The sequence below is a fragment of the Nanorana parkeri genome, unplaced genomic scaffold (assembly GCF_000935625.1).
Source record: "Nanorana parkeri isolate BGI_ZX_2015 unplaced genomic scaffold, ASM93562v1 scaffold613, whole genome shotgun sequence".
NCBI lineage: Eukaryota > Metazoa > Chordata > Amphibia > Anura > Dicroglossidae > Nanorana > Nanorana parkeri.
In genome coordinates this window covers 100,090-119,107 of record NW_017306881.1, presented here as the reverse complement: position 1 = coordinate 119,107, position 19,018 = coordinate 100,090, and the positions used below count along the sequence as shown (strand labels likewise).

At 40.0% G+C, this 19,018-nt stretch overlaps 1 protein-coding gene across 2 annotated transcripts in view; it reads right to left on the bottom strand.

The window, feature by feature from the left end:
• The window catches only part of LOC108792206 (bifunctional heparan sulfate N-deacetylase/N-sulfotransferase 4), a 278,647-nt gene extending 273,544 nt beyond the window's left edge, over positions 1-5,103 (bottom strand). For both annotated transcript variants that reach the window (XR_001941547.1, XM_018562927.1), the window contains exons 1-2: positions 5,092-5,103; positions 2,275-2,280 (exon numbers count right to left, since the gene is read on the bottom strand). The gene's annotated coding sequence lies outside the window, so the exon portion shown is untranslated. The remainder of the gene's footprint in view (positions 1-2,274; positions 2,281-5,091) is intronic.
• Positions 5,104-19,018: the final 13,915 nt, after the last annotated feature.

Here is a 19,018-nt window from a genome sequence, read left to right as displayed (position 1 = left end):
ATATATAAATAAAAATATTTTGCACTTTTTTACTATATTTACTATATATTTTTTTTATATAATAAAGAAAGACAGTATAAAAAAGATACAATGCATTCCCTTCAAATAAAATTAAATAACTAACAACAAGATGCTGTTTGTGAGAATATATTATCTAAAACCAATAAACATAACAGTTGAATTATACATATTCTAATTGGAGACGATAATGCCTCGGGTACTTCAATGTATATCTTGTGTTACCTTTGAAATGGTAGTGCTGCTAAGTTATCCCATGGTTACATAAGGGTGATGTAGCTAAATATATCTGAAATAAGGTGATACGCAAAAGTTATTCTGAGATATGTCTTTCATACCCATCTTTGCAGTCAACAATATTATTTTATAATAGCCCTATGCAGCACACATAATAGCGCACACCTGAAGTTATACATGCAGTCACTGTGTAATATCTATTCTCATATACATGAAATAAAGTTGGGGTGATGCAAAAAATACTATGTAATGAGAAATAGGAAAACCATTTACTTTTGTAGAAGCAAACATTAGAATATTTATGAGAAGTAGAATGACTTCTGGCAAAGTTAACTATGCTAGTTATGTCATTCCCTGTTTGCAAATATTATTTGAACTTAAACATGATGTACTTGCTTTTTATATGATGGCAGTAAGTAATACATTTACAGTGGAAAAAAATAGAAGTAATAATAAAATGTGATTTAGGATGATGACTTTTTATGAAAATTAGTTCTTGTAAGGTAACAGTATTTTAATCATTACAGCATTAAAATCCATCAATGGGGCTCAAAATAGAGAGACCCAGATTTATAATTGTAAGGATAAGGTTTGAGGTCAGTGGACCCCCAAACTGAATGAGGAGAATGGGAAAGTAGTGTTGCACATAGTGTCATTTTTTATAAAAATTTGTAAGTCTGTAAATAATTATTTAGATTGAAATGTGTTGTGTCACAGCCAGGGACAGCAATTTTCAATAAGCCACACTCCTCTAACCCCCCACAGAACACAGATATAAAAACAAATAGATCAATGGAATGCACCTCCACAACCTATAATGAACTCAATCAAAGTGAATAAACAAACCATTGTTCAGGGCCATAAATCCTGCTTAGCTAGATTCTATACAGCTGTCAATGAGCAGTCGTAAATAGCTAATTGGATGTCATTAGCAGGTTATCTGGAAGTCAGAGCACTGATAAGAAGAGACCTTCAATTAATATGTCTTAATTGGGGGTTGTAACTTCCATTAAGCAGAACTGGTTAATGGCTATTGTAGTATGTATTAAAACATTCCTTGGTATGTTGTTTTCACAACTGTCCATCATAAAACCATTTAGAAACAATCCACATTTCTGCCTGTGAATTTATCACTGCAGAGCCAAAATGTACCTATATTTCATAAAACCTGATATGATTAAGTAACACTAATAACAAGCATCCACCAAACATAGAAGAGGACTCCAATGATTTTTGGACAAAGTCCTTTGGCGGTTTAATTCTGGATTCCTCAGGGATCAGAAAAGATGGCTCGCTCTACAACTCCACAGCTCTCAATTTTCCTTCTAAACTGTGCAAGAATCCTGAGTGATCTCTGAGGGCCAGCGACTCTGTCTTAACTAAAGACCATGCAAACCTTTTAAGTACTTTTAATCCCATTTATTTTTCTGTTACTTTTTTCTGTGTTTCTAATATATTTTCTTTTAATACTTTTCTTGCACCATTATTCTTTTCCACTTTTCCACTTATTCTTTTCCACTTTATTAAAAAAACAATATTGTTTTATGAACTCTTTATTCTTATTTAATACAATTACACATGAACAAATACATTACAAAACCAGTTTTAACACTACAAAAAAAATTACATTAGCCTATCAAAAATCATCCCCTATGAAGGGGAAGAAAAACAACAAAGGAAGAAAAAAAAAGAAAAAAGGGATAGGCCCCCCCCCCCTTTAATTTATTATTATTCACCATCCCTATCCTTGTGTCAAGTATGATTGTGTAACATGTCCCTATAGGGGTTTATATTTGTTTATTTATTCTATTATATATGTAAATCATTGTGGAAATAAAAAAAAGTAAAAAAATTAAATTAAAAAAAAACCAGCATGAATATGTGTAGAAATTATTAGATCGTTAATATCTTCCATATTATTAAATGTGTTATTCCCCATATATTAACCTAATTGTGTAGGGAAAGAAAAAAAACCTAATTATATCTTTTACTACTACTGTACCTCCAGGAGTCTATTACTACTCTCTCAAGAGAAATATCCGATTAGTTCCTCTATTACTCCCATCTCCTTAACTCTCCAAGTTTACAATTCCCGCCGCCTGAACTCTGACCCACAGCTTTCTTATCTGATATCTACCAAATCAGCTTGCAGAAATTACTTTCACATGTGAGTTTTTAAAATTACTCCACTTATCCCAAGTTCCTAAGTACGACACATGAAAGTTTTTCTGAATGGCTGTAAGCTCCTCCATTTTACTGTAATCAGTGGCGTAACAATCGCCATAGCGACCCAGGCGGCCGCTATGGGGCCCGTGCACGGGGGGCCCGGCATCCCTCTGATGCCATGTGGGCCGCCTGGGTCGCTATGGCGTCTCGTGTGCTGGCTGTCACTGACATAGCTTAGCAGCTGCTGTGAAGGAGAATGTTCCCCCTCACAGCCGCTGCAGAGCTGTGTCAGTGACAGCCAGCAGATGCGGCAGAATAGGCCGGTTACACCAGCATTTTCAGTAAGGAAGGAGGCGGGGCCCGCCTAAAAGCAACCCCGCCTCCTCTCACATCACTGGCCAGCGATCTAAGAGCAGGTGGGGCCAGTGATGTAAGAGGAGGCGAGGCCCGTCGATAGAAGGAGGCAGAGCCCGGGAACGGAAGAGGAGGCAGGGGCCCAGCGGCAGCGACCACGGAGGTGACAGGTAAGAGGCGTACAGCGCAACTGAGACCTTGCAGAGCCCACCATAGAGAGTATATGGTGGGCTCTGCAAGTGGCATAACTAGCAATCACGGGGCCCCATACAAAATTTTTCTATGGGGCCCTGTGATTTCTAGTTATGCCCCTGACTGTAATGATCAATTATTTGGAACCATGAGTGAATACGTGGTTCTGATCTAGAAATATTCACCTTCCCCACGTTCAACAGAAATTGCAAGCGAGATCTCCTATATTTTCCAACTGGGCGTTCCGTACAATGGAATAGACAGGTCCATATTTCTAGGGGCACCACATGCTCAGTTATGTCAAGTATATAATCAATTACCCTCTGCCTTAACCTTTAATAATTGGCCAAGACTACCATATAAGTTCTAATGTACCCTCTAAACCACAATTCCTCCAACACTTCTTTGAGTAGTCCTTATAAACTTTCTCCAACCAAATACCATCTTGCTAGCAATTTATAATTGCTCTGCTCAAATAAAAAACGATATTTAAAAAATTTTAAGCATCATCTCCAATGCTTTCAATCCAAACTAATTGATTTCTTTGAAGAACAATATCATATTTTAAATCCTGTTATAATTCTGTCTGGAATAACAGTAAGTGTCAAAGACATTTGTTAAGGTCAGAATTATCACAGCAGTTGCTGTGAATGGTGCACGTTTCTGTTGAAACACGTGGTGGCAGCTATTGTTTGTGTGGATAAAGTGTTAAGTGTGGAGTTAACCGACCCCAGTGATGATCACTCTTTGTCTGCTAGCACCTAGACTGTTGTCCCATAAGCTGGAAATTCCCTGTGCAGGCTGAGGCTGAGAGTGCCGTTGTCACATAAATGTCACAGTTACTTATCTACAAACTGTTCCAAGTTGAATCTATTTATAATTTAAGTTCCATACAATGCTTTCTGTAACATTAAACTTATATGTAGTGTACAGACAAGGTAATGCTAGACCATGTCAGTGGTGAATGGGTCTGTGGCAGCTTGACCAATGGACGGTCTTTGAAATGTGTGTCCCTTCAACCACGTGAAGATTGTAGAGGTGGGTGAGGAATGCAGTTGAAAGATGATGATCTTTTTATTACTGTATAAGGTAAAACATAGAGAGCACCTTTTAGGGGAATTGTGGTCATACCCTTCTTCAGGGTGATCCTGCCCTGAAAAAGTGGGAGCCACTAACCCCCAAAATGTCATACAATAATAAAATGATCATCATCCTTCAACTGGCTGGAGTGTTTAAGCTGTTGTATTTACACATAGCGCTCCTCACTTACCTCCAAAATCTTCGATAAACTTATGTCAGAATCCGTACCTGTAAAAACTAAAGCAGAAACAAAATCTCGAACATATGTATGTGTATGTATGCAATCTCCTTTTTTACATACTTTAGCTCCTTTAATACCAAGAGTGAAAGCTTCAGCGTGCTGCTTGCCCCATGTAACTCTGTGCACGATCATAGGAATGCAGCTAGCACCTTGACCTGCTTAAAGGTAGTGGGCTTATTGCTGTGGAAAGCAAGAGAGAAGCAAGCTATAGGATCAGACTACTAAACACTGCTGTGTCCTAACCTCCACTTCCCATACTGTGCTCACTTGCCACTGCACTCTCATACTACTCAACTTTTAAGCAGCTAAGTGCTGAACTTTGGATAATGTAGGGAGGGGTGGGAACAACAGAGTGGGTGGTACTTGCCAAGGAGAGGATCTTTGCCTCTCTGAATGAACTAGCTATGGCAGTGCTCATGTAAAAGCTGCCTAAAGATAGAGCACCAGAGGGGGCATTGATGGGGCCAGTCATCTAGGGCATACAAAGCTGGCTGGAAAGTCTGGTCCCCTGTACAGAAAGTTAGTTCCAATAAATGTGCCAAGGCTGTATTATACCCAGGAATTAAGTCTACAGCATCAAGCTGCATATGAAACACTGGATGAGTTTTGCTAAGGAAGGTAAATCAGACATCAGGCATTTTATTAACTTAAAGGGTTATTAAACCCTCCGTTTTTTTGCAGATGATGTAGTCCTTATACTCTCTCGCCCACTAACATCTCTTCCCGCTGTAAGACACCTTCTAGACCGATTTAGCGAAGTCTCATATTACAAGGTCAACAACACAAAATCCCACCTCCTAGACCTCAATATTTCCCCCTCTTTACAAGCAGCTTACCCCTATGCTTGGGCGAATTCATCCATCACTTATCTTGGCATTCAACTACCAGCCTCATCAATGAAACTATATGACTACAACTACAAACCGCTTCTCCAAACCATACCTAAAGACCTGGCCTCCCTCTCCAAATTTTACCTTACAGTATGTGGTAGAGTAGCAGCATTTAAAATGTTAATCCTTCCCAAAATACTCTATATCTTTCGAACTCTTCCCATAATTCCCCCCACCTCTTTTTTTACCCACATGCAAAAACGAATCCTCTGTTTCGTATGGCATAATAAGAAACCTAGATGTTCTGCACAAATCCTCTATAAACATAAATCCATGGGAGGGCTCGCCCTTCCTAACCTCGCTAAGTACCACGCAGCTACAATCCTAGCCCAAGTTCAACACTGGTGCCAAAATACACAAGACAAACTGTGGGCTCAAATGGAACTTTCCCTACTGTCTTGTACCTCTGCTGTGAACCTCCTACTGTCGCTTAATGCAACTCCAATCCCTCTTTCCTCGCCCTTTCCGACTATAAAATCCACACTCACGACGTGGAAATCTGTCCACACATTTCCCACTCCACTGAGACACTGGAGAAAATCCAGGATTTATTTCATACAAGACCTTTATATTCAGAAAACGCTTAAATCTATGCCTACCCTGTGCGAGCAATATAACCTCCCCAAACGTGAAACATACCGATATCTACAGGTGTCACATCTCCTGACTTCGCGTCTGATACCACTAACTATACCAATTGATGCCAACCTCCATAAATTCTTATTTAGCTCCACCCCTATCAAAGGAGGTATCTCTACATTCTATGCCCTCTTAGGTCTCTATAATCATTTTCAAAAAAACCTCTCCCATTATCAAATGTGAACAGGAACTTGGTACCTCCTTCTCAGATACCCAATGGATACTGACACTTCAAGCATCGCACAGGGCATCCCACCGCTCTAACCATTGGGAACTTTTCCAAAAAATTATCCATAGATGGTATCATACCCCTTACAAATTATCCAAATTCTCTGCCTCCTATTCACCACTGTGCTGGAGACTGTGCGGCTGCATTGGTTCAATTTCTGACATCTTTTGGCACTGCAGGTCCCTCTGTGTGTTCTGGAATGGAGTTTTCCGTATTATCTCCCATTTTTCCCCCTCACCTCTCTCTCCATCCCCAGAACTCGTCCTACTGCATATCAATATTGATAGTTTCCCACCGGCAACTCGCACTATTGTTGTGCATATTCTCTAGGCAGCTAAATTGTTGATTACCTGTAGATGGTTACAAACAACTCCTCCTAACATCATTGGCCTGATTTCATTAGTTAACACCCAATATTCCTATGAAAATATGTTTGCCATGAAAAATAACTCACATCCTATAGTCCTCTCAGCTTGGAGAAAATGGATTGTACATCTATACTGCATTGTTTGATCTCTAATATTGCCTGACGCATAATTGGTCCATACCTTGTCTTCCCTCCTTCCTCCCCTCCTTTCCACTTGTTTTGTCATCCTCCCCTTCCTCCTAACCTCCCTATGAATGGAAATTATATTGTGATATTCTCCATTGCAAAGCATACTGTATCCTGAATGTTAATTCTGACTGGTTGATGTTTTCCACACCTTTAAGTTGGTTATGTTATATGCATTTTGTTATGTATGCTTCACTTGACTTCAATAAAGAACTATTGAAAGTAAAAAAAAAAAACCCTCTGTTTTGTTTTTTTTTGCATATATCTATGCAAAAAGTGTAAAATAAACCAAACATACCGCTTTTAAAAGGGCTAATACTTACCTGTGTCTTCCCTGCGCGCTCCCGTCCGAAAATGTGAAAATTCTCGAGCGGGAGCTTGCGCAGTTCACATTTTCAGCCGGGACGCGAGGAGAAACACAAGGTAAGTCTATGGACGCGTGCACCCGCATGCAGACACTGTGGGACAGAAGTGCCAGCAAGCTCAGAGGAGTCAGCGCTGGATCGGAGACCCGCCGGAGCGTAGGAGGGACAGATGAAAAGGACAGGAAAGAAGAAGAAGATCGGATTAAGAAGCATCATTTAAGGTAAGTGCTTTAATTAACATTGGGGGAAGGGAAAAAGATTTTTGACTTTTATGTCACTAAGCACAAGTAATGTGCATGTGAGCAGCATGGAGTGCAATCTGATGGAAACAGAATACATAAGTCCGAAGTGAATATTAGCCAAGATTTGGCAAGGTGTTAAACTCCATAGTTCAAAATTGTTCATTGATGCACAGGAATAAATAATACAATTAATGAATACAATAATTAAATACAATTAATAAATTCATGTGTAAAATATCGGACAGACATTAACGGTGAGCTTCTAATTTTTAGTTTTCAAAGCAAGATTATTATTTCTAGACATTCGGACGAATTTTTGGAAATTCGGACATTCGGATGTATCCGAATTCCGAATTACAGACATAACGAATGCAAACGAATCCGAATTTCCATTTCCGAAATTCGGTTGCGGTAGTTCGAACGTTCGTTTTGTTTTCTGTTCTTATTCGTTTCTTATTCGTTTCATATTCGTTTCGTTCGTCTGAGCAAAGTGACATTAGAGAAGGAGAAAAATATTTTCCCCCCCTCAAATGTCACTTTGCTGCAAACGAACGAACGAAACGAATAAGAAACGAATAAGAACAGAAAACGAAACGAACTTTCGGAATACCGCTACCGAATTTCGTCCAATTCCGAATCCGAATTGACTTTCACACCCGAATCCTGAAAAACAAAATAACACAAATCCGAATTTAAAACGAAACGAAACTAAACAAATTTTTTGGCAGTGCACATGTCTAATTATTTCCTAACATACACACGTTTCAATATAGCACAAGCCAAGGTGCTCCAAAAATGTAATCAGTATATCTAAATATATTTTAAAACCCACTCTTTCGCTGGCACCAACATAAGGCTTATGGCGGAACGCAACTATTTCCAGCTGGCCAGCTCAGTAAGCCTTACATTGGTGGCTTTCTCCCTTCTGCTATAAGCTCATGGTTGCTTTAGTGACCATGAACTTATATCAGAAGGGTCCCCCCAACTGTCCCCTGTTAAATAATAGCTGTCATCAGTCGCTAATTTACAGTTTTGCATTACCTAATTTTTTTACCAGGCGCAATTTAAAATATTTGCTATTTATTGACTCACTACAGTTTTATCTTTTAGATTTAGTCAGAAAAGTATTTTTTTGTGCACTGATACTGATTTTAGTGTGCTTTTATCCATGTAATTGTGTATTTTTATTGTTTAATATTGATTTGACAAACATTTGCATGATTATCACAGGACCTACAAAATTTGTAGCACCATCTTTTTATTCTACTGGGCCTTTGCTTTCAGAAAATATATGGTTTAAGGGGTCTTTTACAAACGCTAGCGACACAGCAATAGAACATGAAAACAATTTGAAAAATTGCAAAAATGGTGTGGCCAGCTGTGGTGCTAAGCGTTCAGGAGGGCTTGGCAGTGAAAAGGTTAAAGCTGGACTGAAGTCTTCTTGTAAATGTCATGTACTAGAGCTGTAATGGCGGTGTTTTTTTTCTTTCTGAAAAGTGTTGTCATAGTAATCTTTACCTATTACAGGCTTCAGTTTTTGCTCATGCCAAGCTGTCTACAGAGACTGGAGAATGTGTGTTTTACAGAGTCATTACCCTGGTCCAACCACCCGGTTACACACACTACATGGTCTAGAAATTTAACTTTGCTGTGGATGGGAGATGGAGGGCATGCCATTGACTACACAGTTCTAATTTACAATGGCTTCTGTATACAGTGGGCAAAGATACCCCCTTGCTGACCTGCATAGGCTGTCGACAGGGGAAACTGCAAATTATTTCAAATACAAAACCTTGAAATTCACAACTAATAAATATATTTCAAAATAAAACTTTGAATGAAAAATATACTGCTAATGGCTTGGATATGTATCACCTTTAATTAACTACACAGTACATTCCGTAATAAAGCACTGCTTAGCGTTGGCATCAGTATTCACCAATCATGATGCATTAGTAAAAGCATGGCATCTGAGATAATTAAACCAACCCAGACAAATTGAGGTGCTCCCAAGACCAGAGTTTCCCAATATTTTTTTCAGCCATGGCACCCTTTAAAAGTATGCAAAATCTTGAGACAATCCAAGGCAAAATTTAAAACCATAAATGTAAAAAAAAACAATGTCTGGTCTCTCTAAAATCCATACCAGACCGTTATTGAATCTAGGGATCCGGTATGGATTTTAAGGGGAACCCAAACAAAAACACAAAAGAAGTGAGGTCCCCCCTTCACATCATTGTTCTTATCATAATCTTCCTTTCACATCAGAGTCCTCCTTGACATCAGGAGCCTCTCCTTCACATTAGGGGGCCGCTGCATATCAGGAGCCCCTTCCTTTCACATAATAGTCGCCACCTCTCACAGAAGGAGCCCCTTCACATCAGAAGCCCCCCCCCCCCTTTACAACAGGAGTCCCTCTTCACATCAAAGGCATGATGCTGTGTGAAAATGTTGAGGCACCCATGAAGATGCCAGGAGGTGCCCCCGGGGGCTGCAGCAGCCTGGTTGTGAAATGCTGCCCTAGGCTACCCTATTTCAGTTTTTCTCACAATAATTAGCTTTAGTAGTAACCAGCTTGTGTGTGTGTGGTATAATTGGCACATATTGTATCTAGCCTTATGTATTATTTGGCCCATCTAATAACGTCGGGAGCCAATGAGCAGTACAAAGCTCCATCGGTGTTAACTTGGACAAATAGGTCTAAATGGACCAATCCCTGTCCCAGATCTATCTGATACCCAAACGAGTAAACTGGATATTTAAAAGGCTGCACACTTCCACTTATTGTTATGCATAGAGATAAATGTCAGTTTTCTCATATATTAAAATTAAACTCCACAATAGACAAGCATGTAAACTAGGGGTTATGCTATGGCTTTTTTCAATGGATCTGCTCTAATCTCTAATCCTGCTTCTATCTAAACAGGTTGAACTACAGAGAGGCAGTACATGCTACATGCTAAAAATATAAGTTTCAAGAAGTGATTTTTAAAACTTTTTCTTTATAAAAGCATCAACTTTAGTCACATTGGTAATGAAGTTCTATATGTTTGCACACTAATGAAACCTTATAATTTGCATGTTAAAATACAGAAAAAAACACTAGATAACAAAATATATAACCTGTGCACTTTCTCTGTTATCTATGGAATGTCATTTATTATAATGTTTATGGACAGACATAAGATATATTAAATTGTATATAGGGATGGACACATCCACAGGCAAACAGAGATGTACAGGCAGAGAGCTTTTCTACATGCTGAGGATTTATAAATGTAAATAGATTTATTTGTTTCCCCATATGCTGAAGAAGCTGTCTCTCTGTATGATTTGTCTTGCATTTCTGGAAAATTTGATCAATAATACACAAAGTGTTTTCCTGAACAAGGTCAACCTTACCTTAACCACTTCAGCTCCTGAGGGGCTCAAAAGCTTCTCCACCACTATTACGGCAGATAAATTACATTTTCCCTTATGCAATTACTGATGAACTGTCTACTGGCAAGTTACAATGTCTGATTAGAATTGTATGACTAGAGCTGTGTATAAATCACTTTAAACTTTAAATTAAAATACTTTACAGCACAACAACAGGGAGTATTGTGAGTCACTGATGAATGAAGTTATAATAAAGATAGTTAGTATAAACAATGACATCTGATTTATACTAACTGAGTTGTCCGGGGCCTGAGAACTAGAAGAAGTCTTTGATTCAATTACAAATGAACATAAGTACGTCATTTTAGGAAGTTTATATATAACACGCTGCAGCTCTATGACACCAGTCTATTTACAAAGAATAAATATACATAAGGAAGCATAACCATATTGTGCTGCAAAGTTTTTAAACTTGTGGATCCATGTATCACCTTAACAGAAGTTGCACAGGATTATAATCTGAGTTGCAGATTTTGTGGTGATATCAAGATTTGCTTTCCAGCAACAGCAGATAACAGGCTTGATTCTACAGAATAATCAAAAACAGTGATAATACATGCTTTTCTGTTGCATGTTTTAAACACAGGTATCATGAAACATTTTATTTTGCAGTCAATGTGTGGAGCATTGCTAAAGAGTATCTTAAGAACTGAATTTCTAAAAACGAAAAAGGAGCCGGGGGGGCGGGGGCGGGGGCGGGTTAAATAGGCAGACAGTTTTAAAATGTAAGTTAATACATATTTAGGAACAGCGCTCCTAGCTACAGAAAGATTACTTATCTAAAAAGCCTTTGGTCTCAAACCATCTAGATAATAGATTACATAATCTAAGTGTAGGGCTGCAACAACTAATCGACATAATTTTGCACACCACACTATTTTTTTTCTTTTTTACTTCCACCGCTCCAAGCTTGCTCCTGTGATGGACTACAACCTCAATACAAACTAGTAGTCCCTTCACTGGAGCCATTTTTTAAAATGTATTTTATTGTTTATCCGATTAACCGATTAATCGAACTTAATAATCGGCTAACTAATCGATTTTGAAAATAATCGTTAGCTGCAGCTCTATCTAAGTGGTTCCTGAATAATAAATTATATTATAATTAATACATGAAAGACAAAATGCGCTGTTCACTTAGACAATGTCAAATGTAAAAGTGGGACTGGTCTGATGGCACGGTTTATACGTCTGCTATTCATAGGCATGTAATAAGTAGACGCTATCCATAGAAAAGTACCAGTTCTCTTTATCATATCACTTGCTCTTTCCTTTAGATTGTAAACTCTCACGAGCAGCGCCCTTCTACCCCCTTTTGTCTTGAAATGCATTGTAACTGTACTGTCTCCCTTTATTTTGTAGGTCGCTGTGTACACATCCTGTATAATAATAGCATTATTATTATTGTTATTATTATTATTATTATTATTATTATTATTATTATTATTATATAAGCAATCATCACTAGCACACATCAGCAGGCATGCAGTTAAGTGTCATGACCAGTGCTGAGCAATAGTGTGATTTACTTTTGATAAACTCTCATGAAGTTGAACTAGCTGGCACAGATGTGACAATACTGTTACACTTGCTGTCCAACTGATTTATTGGTTTGGCTGGGAACAAAGAAAATACACTTCTGTTTCAAACAACATACAACGAGGCTGACAAACAACAGCAGCAAGCGGAGCCGTATACACATATAAAGCTTGATCTTTAATTTGAAGACTGATTGGCAAGAGGCACTATAAATCTCTGTGCTAGCTGTTATTATCACACTAGCATCTCTAATGAGAAAGAAACACAAAATAAGGATAAATGTACAAATAAAGTAACACTTTGCTGGAGAATGATTCTTGTAATTGCCAGAAATGGTTTGTAATTATTCTTCATTACGTTCCATGAAAGTATCACCATCAGGAAAAAAAAAAAAAAAGCTAGCATGCCTCTGGAAATAAAAGTGCCTCTTTTTGTAATGCTATGTTTAATACATCTGATTAGACAATGGTGCAGTAGCATATTAAAAGGAACCAAATACTTTATTGTTTTAGAGAAGGGTTGTTTGTCAACACACACCAGTTTGTTTTAAAACAAGTCAGTGATCTATGGCATAACAGTGCTCTGTCTACTACAAAAACATCCACAACATGCAATCATAGTTGTGACACTTTGGAAGTAGGATGACTTACCTTGCACTTTTTGTGATCAGTTCAGGGCAGCCTTGGATTGATGACCTTTTTGTCTTTCCATCCAGGAGAGTGAAAAAGGGGGGGCTACCTGTCTGTCCTCAGCATCAGCAGTGATAAAGCCAGCAAGATACTGAACTCCTTACAGCAGAGCTCCTTCTGTTTTATAGCAGCACGGATAGACACACGTAATAGCAGTCATTGCCGTTTTCTAAGCATGCAGCCAGCTGGAATGATTCACACCTCTGCTATAATGCCCCTTCCTCCCTGGACATGAGGATTCCATCAGGGAGAATTCAGGGAACAGCTCTCTCTCACACACACATACAAGAAAAGAAAGGCTGTGAAAACTATTTCATCTCACGAACCCCAGCTGCTGATTGCTTCTCCCTTGCTGCTGGTTGCATCTTCCTGCTGCTTCTGCTGCTTTACTCTCTTCTCTTCCTCTCTCATCTGTACAACTAGAACTGCATGTTTTGCAGCATGATGATTGGCAGGAGCAGCCAATTCCTTCAGCTGATCACCAACCCTCAGGACTCTCAAGGACTAGAAGCTTGTCGTGATGTCATCCAGATAGTGGGATGGAACACATGGATCCTTTCCAATGGAGATCAGCTGCATCCCTTTTCACACCAGAGTGGTTGATTAGAAACTCCTGAAGGATTTGCAGAAATCTGTCACTCTACAGTTGGGACACTTCTTCACACATGCAGGCAGAAGTGTTATAGCGCTCAGCTCCTGACACCTTCAATCAGCAGTGTCAGAAGATTGCACCAAGACAAAAACCCGACTTCTTTATTTCCTCGAGTAATAAGTCCCAGCAAGTGAGACAATGCGAGATTTCTGAAGTAGGAAGGTTTAATAATTAGGTCACAGATTTTAAATGAATGCAGAGAAGGATTTGATTGTAGTCAGAATGGTTATTATAACAAACTTGGATGACAGGTTGAAAGCAGCTGTCAGCTCTTTAATTATACTTTGATGTGTGTTCAAATCAGATTAAGATAAGATGATGATATTAAAAGGGCATTATTAATGCTGATTAAGGTTGTATTCATACTGTTGGGGTATAGCTCTAAAGCAGTGAGTGTGACATTTACCAAACATTCGCTGTAAATTAATTTTCTTGGCACATGCGTTTTAAATGAAAGAGAAAGTTTCCCCTCCTGTGAATGTTACATTATTAATACTTATTAAAGCAGAACTCCAGGCAAATCAAATCTTAAAGTATAATTAAAAGAGAACTATGGAGTATTTTCCCCCATAGTTCTCTTAAGGGTCACGGGAGGACATTATACTAACCTCCTCCCGTGACCCAAAGCTCAGTATATTGCGAGCTACAGCTCGCAGTATACTGAGACCGCCGCAGCCGGGCCAGATGCCTGACATTGCTGTCAAGATCCACCCAGCTGAGTGAGTGACAGCTGGCTCTGCCTTTCTAAAGGCAGAGCCAGCTGTACCCACCCCCTCCCCTGTCCGTTCCGCCAGTCAGCCCTGGAGGATCGGAGTGGGGAGGGGAGGAATCCCTGCTGGGAGCCGTGACTGACAGTCAGAGCTCTCTGCAGGGAGATGATCGAGAAGTGAGTGAGCGACGGTATGTGTTCGCTCACTTCCCGATCTATTGAGCCGACGTCGGCTCCAGCCATGATTTTCACTCACCTCATAGTGCTCCTTTAAACATTAAGGGGTTTATTTGCATATAGATATATGCAAAAACATTAAAAAAAATAAAAACGTTAGTAAAAAGGTGATTACTTACCAGTGTCTCCGCCGCTCTGGAGATCTGGAGCAGGATAATAAGGATGATGGGATGGGCGCATGAGCAGTAGAGATCTTTGGTGGGGAGAAGAGGAGAGACACAGGGGAGCTGAATGCACGCAGCCATAAGCGTACACGTCGGACAGACTCTGTGGGACAGGAAGAGATAGATGTCTGCGCTGGATCAGAGACCGGCACCAGCACTGGAGGGACTGCTGAATACAAGTGGAAGGAAGAAGGTGATTGGCTCAAGAGGCATCATTTAAGGTAAGTCCTTAAAGCAGCATGGGAGGGTGGGGGATAATTGTTATTTTAATGTTACTTTAACCCCTGCAGTTGGGTTACCCAAGCACTGCAAGGGTTAAGTGTAGACATGTAAGTCGGCAAATTTTGTTTCGTTTCTGATTTTTCTTTCAGGCTTCAGGTCCGAATGCCGTTTCATTATTTGGAGTTGGATCTTTCGGGAATTTCGTTTAAGTTTCGGACGAATGAAACAAAATTGACATGTCTACTTAAGTGCTCATTTTGTTTAGGGAGCTGAAATGACAAAGATGTACTCACCCGAACACCCGACTTACAACTACACTGCTCCCTTCAGCATCTCTCCCCCTCTGCTCCAGCAGTCTAAGGTCCTGTTAGTCATGGCATGCAATACACTGTGTATAAAACATGAGGACGCCAAGGGACATTCCATAGCTGGAGTGGAAGAAAGGCTGAAGGTAGCACTGTAGGCAGCAGGCGGGATGGAGGTTCGGGGGAATATATCTCTGTTATTTTAGCCCCTAGACCAAACAAGCACTTTACCCTTCCAATGCGGGGGTAGCCCCACTGCAAGGGTTAAAATTGTGTTTGCCCAGTGTTCTGCTTTAAGGCTGGATTCACCAAACATTGGCTGCAAATGAATCCTCATGGTGCATACGTTTTAAATGGCAAAGTTTCACCACCTGTGAATGTTACATTAAAAAAACTGATAAGGCTGTATTTATGTCATAGGGGTATATTTCTAAAGCAGTGAGCATGACATTCACCAAACATTCGCTGCAAATGAATCCTGGTGTATGCGTTTTAAATGGCAGAAAAAGTTTCCCCACCTGCGAAAGTTTGGTTGAATGTTACCCTATTAATGCTGATTAAAGAAGAACTGCCGGAATTAACAAAGTTAACCCTTGCAGTGGAGCTATTCCCACACTGCAAGGGATAACTGCTCATTTTGCTCACCTACTCCCCGATTCCGCCTGGCTGCTAGACTGGTCCCCACAACCTCTTTTTTTCCCAGGCTCCGGTGGTCTAAGCCCCGCTGAGTTCATCATGCTCAATACAAGTCCATTGACTTGTATTAGGTATGTATGAAGACGATAAGGGACATTCCACAGCCGGAGCAGATGGGGAGAGAGGATAGTGCTGAATAATGCAGGACCAAGTATCAGGTGAGTATATTGTCTGTATTTTGTCCTCTCGAGAAAAATGAGGAGTTAAGCCTTGCATTGCAAGGTTTCTCCACTGCAAGGGTTAACTTAGTTAATTCCTGAAGTTCTTCTTTAAGGCTGTATTCATAGTATGGGGTATATCTCTAAGGAGTGAATGTGACATCTACCAAACATTCACTACGAATGAATCTTTCCAGTGCATATGTTTTAGATGACAGAGAAAGTTTCACCACCTGTCAATGTTTGGTGAATGTTGCATTATTAATAGAGATTAAAGGAGAACTATGAGGTGAGTGATTTCCACTCACCTCATAGTTCTAGCCGACCTGTGACAATGAGACTGCCACAGGTTGGCTCAGTAGATCGGGAGGTGAGTGAACACATACCGGCATTCGCTCACATCTCGATCCTGTCACGGCTCTCTGCCGTGACAGGGGAGGGGCTGGATTCCCCCCTCCCCGCTCCGATCCGCCAGCGCTGACTGGCGGAACGGACGGGGAGGGGGCGGGTACATCTCTAAAGCAGAGACTTTGATATTTACCAAACATTTACAGTGAATGCATCTTTCTGGTGCATGTGTTTTAAATGGCAGTGAATGTTTCACCACCTATGAATATTTGATTGATTTTGCATTATTAATACTGATTAAGGTTGTATTTACAATAATGGGGGTACATCTATAAAACGGTGAATGTGACATTCACCAAACATTCATTGCACATGAATCTTCCTGGCACATGCATTTTAAATGACAGAGAAAGTTTCACCACCTGTGAATGTTTTATGAACGTTATATCTACCATTTTTATATAGATTGCATTATATTAGAGGCAAAGCTATGGTGCAGGGAACCCAAAAACAGTTATGGGTTGCATCACTATTTCACCATATAGTTAGATCTCATTTAGAATGCCGGGCACCGTTTTGGAGGCCTCACTTACAAACATATATTGATCAGATTGAATGAGTCCAGAGATGAGCAATAAAAATAGTGTAAGGTCTGAGGCATAAAACATATTAAGAGAGACTGGAGTTAAAGGAGAACTATGAGGCGAGTGAAAATCACTCAGCCTCATACTTCTAGCCGACCTGTGACAATGAGACTGTCACACGTCGGCTCAATAGATCGGGAGGTGAGCGAACACATAAAGTCGCTCGCTCACTTCTCGATCATCTCCTTGCAGAGAGCCGTGACTGTCACTCACGGCTCCCTACAGGGATTCCCCCCCTTCCTCGCTCCGATCCTCCAGTGCTGACTGGCGGAACGAACGGGGAGGGGACGGGTACAGCTGGCTCTGCCTCTAGATAGGCAAAGCCAGCTGTCAATCACACAGCTCGGTGGATCTCGACATGTCCCTTCTATCAACATGTCCCTTATGATGAAGCACAACTAATCAGCTCCTTGTGTTGCTTATCCCTCCCTTAGTTTGAGATGTACAGGGACGGCAAGATTCCGATATCAAGTCAATAGTGAATAGTGAATATCATGTATCACTGGCCCCTCCCTTTTAGATTGTAAGCCCTCAGGGGCAGGGCCCTCCTTACCATCTTGTCTTGAATTGTATTGTGACTGTAATGTCTTCCTTATATTGTAAAGTGCTGCGCAAACTGTATATTTCTATATAATAATAATATTTACACTGCGTGTATGTAAAGTGTATGTTAACCATTCTTTTTTCAATAAGCCTGCGTTCACACCTGGGCGTTTTTCATAAGCGCGTCATATGCACGTTTTCCTCCCGGCGTTTTGCGCGTTTTAAAGCGCGATTTTAGCACGTTTTTGTACATTGAAAATGCGCAACGCACACGCGTTTTGGAGCGCTTTTTGGAGCGACAACAGAGGTGTCCAATGAAGAAGAATTCCTGTCTTTCCGCAAGCGTCCAATGAAAAAGACTTCCTGAGCATTTTCTGCATTTCCCTTTCCTGTATGCAAAAGACCCTGCGGTGTCTGTTGTGCAGAAAAGAGTTGTGAGAGTTGTGATTTTGGATTGATTATGGAGCTGACAAAAAGAAGGACTGCAGCAGTCGTTGCAGCACTGCGCTTAATTACATTGTGGAGAAGGAGGGATCGCAGGCGACGTTTCTGGGTCCATCCGGTAATAGCCAACCGTGAAGAAAGAGGCCAGTTTTGGGCCATGTATCAGACACTCCGTGGACATGAGGACAAGTTCTTCAGTTTTACCCGCATGTCCATAAATAGGTTAGTACATAAACAATTGTTATGCTTATTGTTGTTCTGTCCCATGTACGTGGCATCATTGTTTGTAATGGAATATATGTATATGTTGTTCATGTATTTGCTAGTAGTGACCACAAATATATATATATATATTTACAGTTTTGATGAGTTACTCGGATTGCTGTTGGTACAGTTGGAACGTCAGGACACCTTTATGCGAGACAGCATTTCACCACCGGAAAGACTAATAATAACTTTGCGGTAAGTTCACTATATCACTCCTTTGTAGAATTATAAACCAATTAAATATTGGCCAATTAAATATTGGCTTAAAGAAGCATAAATAGAGTATATGATAAAATGTCTGCTCTCTGTGATTATCAGCGGGTGTAGGTATGACATTATTTATGTGTACTGATTTATAAATATAAATTAGTGTATATCAATCACCCTCACCAATTTCATATATACACTCTCACCTGGCGATTTGCTCATGCAGCAAACTGGGAGCTACAATCTGTGAGCTACACCGGTTTGTGGAACAACAAATAACCGATCAACGCTGATCTGTGACATTACCCCTCCTTAACTCAATTATAATCTGTTTTCAAGTGGTATTTATATGAAATAGAATATTAATGCTCTGTGTGTTGTGCTGTTGTAACCTAGGTGTCTTTGTGATATGTATGCTGACGTAAGGCATGTGTGAGCCTCCTCCATATAACACAACCTTGTTTAACCAAATCCTAAACATAGCTTAAAAAGTCATCTCAAACCCCCAATAAAACCACACAAACTCATTGTTAAATTGTCCTAAAAT